The sequence below is a fragment of the Larus michahellis genome, chromosome 2 (assembly GCF_964199755.1).
Source record: "Larus michahellis chromosome 2, bLarMic1.1, whole genome shotgun sequence".
Classification (NCBI taxonomy): Eukaryota; Metazoa; Chordata; class Aves; order Charadriiformes; family Laridae; genus Larus; species Larus michahellis.
Genome location: NC_133897.1, coordinates 17,342,310 through 17,348,309, shown reverse-complemented (window position 1 = coordinate 17,348,309; position 6,000 = coordinate 17,342,310). Strand labels below are relative to the sequence as shown.

Below are 6,000 nucleotides of genomic sequence, written 5' to 3'. Positions count from 1 at the left end.
GAATACAAAACTGATTGGCAAAGCAAAGTCAATCCTTACAGGTAAGAAGGTGCAGGGATGTGGAAAAACCCAGTTGGACCCTGAAAAGGAAATTAAATGTGAATGTGAATGTAAAACTGGAAGTGCCCATATCCCACCTGAAAAAGACTTTGTTGTGCAGAAACTGGGAATAGCCGGCGTGTCTCTAATGCAAAACATCTATCAAACTAAGAGCATCAGTAAGTGAGCCAACAATACATCATGAAGAGGGAAAACCAAGCAGTTTCAACAATTGTAGCCATTTTAGTCCGTCCTCAATATTGAACTATGATTTGGAAACATGATGTCAAAAGGTAATGAAAGACATGAAGGTCTGTATACACTCCCCAAAGTTGTCTACCCTCAAACTAATCTCACACCATTCTTCAGTAAGATGGGCGACCTCTTGCCCAGTGAGGTGTGTTGGGTGTGAACTGCCTGCACCTCAGTTAAGAGGTGCCATACAGAAACTACTTATTTAACCAAACACTTTTGCCGTGGGCAGAAGCTGGCCAAGAAGATGACCATGGGCTGTGCTGAGGTGGGAGCCATCAGGGATAGATGGGCACCACCATTCTTGAAGGCTCAGCATTTCAAGTTATTTTATTTAATATTTTTTATTAACTAGGTAGGGGAATCGTAATGAAATCTGTGGATCTGGCGGAGTTAGTTGTTATTGTAAGGGTGATGAGAATACCAGAATGTTGTGTATGAGACTTAGATGACTCTGTGGGTTGGAATATTAGAAATGGATTAAATTTGATTGCACCAACTCCACATCATGCATCTGGAGACACCTAGGTGGAACTGTAGCTTTCACAAGGGGACTTGTTATTTGGCTTTGGCAGCGAATGAGGAGGGCTATTAGCTCACAAGAAGATTATGAGCTACCAGAGCAATGAGGCAGTAAGGAAGGAGATCAAACTTTATGACCTAAGAAGTTTATTCCTATTGCTGTGAGCCTCACCCATGATCACTCAGGCTTTCTTCTACCAGGCGCTGAAATGGCCCCATTTTTCCCCACTGCCTGCAGCCCCCGTGGGAGCCGCCGTAACCCCCCCGTCCGGCAGTGGCAGAGCTCCCGGGGCTGTTTGCAGAGGGAGCCGGTCTCTCCTCCAGGTCCAGCTCAGCCCACTGGCACCTGAGAACGAGAGACAATGCAGGGAATGAGAGACAACAAAATAAAACCACATAAACCGTCTCGGAAGCTCAGCTGAGTCTGTAAGCGATCCTCCCAACATGGCAGTGAAAGTGATGGGCTGCTCTTCCCAACATGCCACCGTCTCCAAAACCCTGCCCACCTTTGCCCCCGGCACCCCAGGGCTCAGGGGCGAAGGAGCTGCTCGTTAACCACAGCGCTTCGGGTGCTGAGCTATCGAAGTGCAGCAAACTGAAGTTTACATCAATTATTTTACCATGAGGCCTGTATCAGCTTTCACTAGCAAAGCATTTCATACGGCATAAAAAGGATTCCGTTCCCAGCAACGAGTCACTTTTTTCTTATTCAGAGACGGATGGAGCCTGCAAACAGCTCCGGTGGTGGTAACGCCGGGCCTGGGAAGGCCCCGGCTCTGCAGCGATGGGAAACGGTGCAGTAACAGCTGTAGGTTCGGTGTGTTCGTACCTCTCCCTTTCCCTGGACACATTTCCCCAAAGGAAAAGGGATTCCAGTACATGGGCGCACTCCAGTCAACTTTGATGCTCAGCTTTAGAACCTGGTAAAAAAACAGCAGGATTTTAGTTTGTTCATTTCTAATACTTTTCCCCAAAGTTTCTTACACATTGAATGACTAGACTAGAAGGGATTTTGCTGGAAAGGGCTGCTGCACGCAGGCAGGAGGGGGATGCAGCTAGAAGGACAGCAAAAAATACTGTTTGCCACAGCACATCGGAAACCCAAGCTGCTATTACATTTTCAAGGCTATTTCTCCAAGCGTATTTCAATCTTTCTTGGTTTGAAAACCTTGAAAATACTTCCAGACCTGCTTGTCTTCATTACTTTTCCCAGACCGTCTATAAAACATCAGTCAATAACCAACGCTACAGGTAGGAAAACTCTGCAAGGGAGAAAAATCTTAAGCAAATAATGTATTTTTTAAGTCCACGAAAAAGAAATCACTCTGTGGCCATCCATGGCCAGTCATTCTTCAATCAGTAATTTCTGGTTAGCATCAGGTACTGCTATTCTTTGCAGAGACTATCTGAGATTTTTTTACAGGCTACAGCAAAGAAAATGATAATACGGGATTTTTTCTGCTCTGTACCTAGAGCAGCCAAACCCCCTGCTGCAGCCGGACGAGCCTGTGCGCTGCGTACCCCTGCAGAGTCTTTGCAGGCGGGATACAATCATGTGCAAAAGAGCAAACAGGAGGGGGGAAAAAGCTCCCCAGCGAATTTAACCCCGGGTGAGGCACGACATACTCATTCCTTTTAATCCCTTGCAGTGACTTTGGCAGATATATCAAAAAAAAAAAAAAAATTACATATTTTTCAGTTATCTTTATTTGCCTTCATTCTTACCAAATATCCCAGTCTGGAAATACTTTTGAATTTCTTCAGCTCCTCTCTAGCTTTTACCCTGGTTCTGTACTTTCTGCAAACTGCAATTTGGTGGGTGAGTTCAGACCCATTTATTCTAACTTGTATCGTAATTGCATACAGCAATTAACTTCTTTCTCCGTAACTACGTAAGTAAGACTACTCCTTGGTTTTCCTCTGTCTCAGTTTAGGCTTCTTGACAGAAGTTCCTTCTTCATCCCATTATTACTAACGCTAACAGGATAATAACCAGCCAGTGAGGACGTTCACTGAAGTCCAAGTAAGGTTCTTGCACTGGGACTTCTTGACCTGCTGTTCCAATCGCTGTAATCAGCACAAGGAACAGGAATTTTCTTGTTACACACACAATTTTCTCACGAATTAATTAAAATAGATAAGATACGCTGCTCCGTAATTCAAATCAATTCTCACTTTCTATCCTACGCTCGCCTGCAGTCGCCCAGCGGCTGTTGGCTCACGGGCAACCACCACAGGCCAGAAGGGGCCGGGTGCCACAGAGTCACACACGGGCGTCAGTCCTGTGGAGACTGTGGAGTCGTGCAATGAGAACACCACTGACTGCCACAGAAATACCCAAAGTGCCTATAAAAATGAAGTCTTTGCAGGATCTGCTAGAATCGCCCGCTGCAGCGCTCCCCTCCACAGGCAGCTCCTCCCGGAGGGTCCGTGGCCGGAGGCAGCCCCACGCTGTGACCCGGCGCCGGCTGAGCAAATGGGGCAGAGCGGATCAAGCCCCCTGCAGCTATAGCCCCCCGCTACGGGGGGGAAGGCGGAGGCTGGGACGGGACCGCCGGGCTCCGCTGGGGGCTCAGCTGGGAGCAGGCAAGCCCAGGCGCACGGCGACCTTGGCCCCTCCTGAACCAATCTGGCTCCTGAGACGCATCACCCCTTTGCGGTCTGTGAAGATGTTTCCAATAGATAATATTAATATTCCACTAGTCGAAATACGGAGCAGCTCAAAGTTCTCCCACCCAATTACTGTTCTGGCCATTAGTGCAGCAAGCTACTAAAACCAAGTTAAAAAAGGAAGGTGGCTGCATTCACCATGCTGCTTTATTTCTCAGAAGCATGGCATTTGGAAATAAACTAATCACTTCAGTTTGACAGTGAGCAAAGCACTGTTTGCTGTGATCTGAAAGCCTTGAGAAGGATTTGAGTACGTTTAAAGGTTTATTAGAATAGTGAAAGGGCTTGCCTGTACAGAGCAAGGATGCTGGAGGGCTGTGCTGAATTGATGCTGATGTATATTAAATATAACACTGATATAATGAGGGGCAGGAAACTTGAAAGGTTAAAAGGTGAATGACAAGAGACTTCAGGCTTCATTATAATGGCTCTTTTTTTCTGTTGGTTTGGTTTTTTTTTTAAACAGTGTAAACTGAAGATTTAATCGCTTTGCAGAGTTAGCAGCGTTTAAAGTTCTAGCGTCTATTCTCCACAGCAAAGCACTACTATGGCATTACGGCAAAGAGAAGAATATTGCAAACAAATGCTGCACAGAGAACTGAGCAGTGATTCGAAGTGACAAAGTCCCTATCTGCACCTTCCCCCTGCTGCAGGGAGAAGTTACCTACTCAGTTCCCCAAACCTAAAAGACCTATCATCGTCTTCTGGTTTGAATGGAGTTCTTAATTATATTGCAGTTTCATCAGAGCAGTTGAACAGCGAGTCTACACTGTCATGAATTTTATTTGAAATAAGTTATTTACACTCAGATAGCCTGCGCATGTTGGGGATTTTTTTTTGTTGATTTTTTTTCTCAAGGCTTTATTACGCTGTGTTTACTCTTCTTTTTTTTCATTTTTTTTTTCCCCAGCCTGGTGTTTTTCAAAACCACTGCCACATTTTAGGTACTCCAAAAGGACTGTGACTGAGAACAAACCCCTGGATTTTCCTTTAAGTGCGAATGCACCTTGACAACTTCATGAGCTAGAACGCTTTAAACCCGAGAACGCCTTGCCGCATCTCCTAGAACAAAACCTTACTCAGTGCTGAGTAAATAATAATGCACTTCCGCCCTCTTAAATCCCACTTGTGGATTTATTGTCTTACTTTCCTTGGACACAACTGCAAAAAGGGGAATTATTTTTCACAGCTGACAGTGGGAATGCGGAGCCCAGGAGGCAGCGAGCCCCGGAGACCTGACAGTCTGCTTGAACCGTGCCTGCAAAATGCGATTCATCTGAGCGCTGCAGAGAGACGGGGAGGGGGGGGAAAAGGATGAGCCTAATTGGTTCTGACTATAAAAGTCAGATCTCGGTTTTCTCTAGAGATGCGCATTGCAGGAAACACTATTAGTGAACCTGGATCCCTTTTAAAAGGGCTAATTTAATCAAGCGCTACAATAATTTAAGAATGTGACACTGTTAGGAGATTTACATATAATATTTGACAGTAAAAACTATCAAATGTTTGTCATTACATGACACCAAATGAATCATTTGGGAGAAAGACGATAGGTATTAGCGGTAGCCGAAGGGAGCGGCCTCGCAGACAATGAAGCTTCGGAACAGACAATTTGTTGAGCACTAATTTAAGCCCAGACCCTCTCTATTATACACAAAATGAAAACATGAGACAAAAGCTCAATGAATAAAGGATGCCTATCATGAAGGTATGGGAATGATTTATTATCAAGTGACGGACGAAATGAGTTCGGTGTCAAAATACCCTTTTGTGCTGCTCACGATGCTGAATGTTTCCAAACGGGAACTCTGGGCTGCCATGAGGAGCTTTTCCAGGGTTCCCATCGCACTTGAGGCCGGCAGGGATGGAAACCGCATCGATTTACCCCACGTTCCTTGGCCCGCGTGTGGAGCTTTCAGACAGATCCTCCAAGGGCTTCAGGCTTCTCATTTTTTTCAGTCTCTCACCTCACATAAGCACTTCATTTATCAAAAAGGAAGGGGAAAAAATCCATTCCGTGTTGAAATAGACTGCCACCTGCATTGCTTCCTAATGTAAGCAAATCCCAGTGGAACGGTTTAGCACCAGACTTTTCTGCTGGACCAATAAATCACTCTCAGAAATATCGTTTCAACCCTACATGTGGTGTTAACCAGCAGGAGTAGCACGCTTTTTAAAAGAAATTCCAACAATTCAACAATTAATCCAATTTCCTGGAAGAACACAGGTGGCCACTGTGTATTTCAGGGTTCAGATCAGCCATAGATGTATTAGCAATACAATAATGACGCTGTTACCGCATTTTAATGAAAGAAAAATTACTGGAATACACTGTACAGTGTGACACTAACACACAAGTTGAAAACGTTCCACAGACTGAATCCATTTATAATTCTGTGTGTGATGGTGTGTGTGTGCCTGCGTAAAGACACTGGAAGCGCTGCTCTTGAGCGGCATGAGACTATTAACCCGTGCAGACATCACGGTTGTCTCCTGGAGTGCCGATATCCCATCCAT

At 45.2% G+C, this 6,000-nt stretch overlaps 1 protein-coding gene across 1 annotated transcript in view; it reads right to left on the bottom strand.

The window, feature by feature from the left end:
• Positions 1-584: 584 nt before the first annotated feature.
• The window catches only part of ZNF438 (zinc finger protein 438), a 65,664-nt gene continuing 60,248 nt past the window's right edge, over positions 585-6,000 (bottom strand). The window contains exons 7-8 of the transcript XR_012585431.1: positions 1,643-1,733; positions 585-1,159 (exon numbers count right to left, since the gene is read on the bottom strand). The gene's annotated coding sequence lies outside the window, so the exon portion shown is untranslated. The remainder of the gene's footprint in view (positions 1,160-1,642; positions 1,734-6,000) is intronic.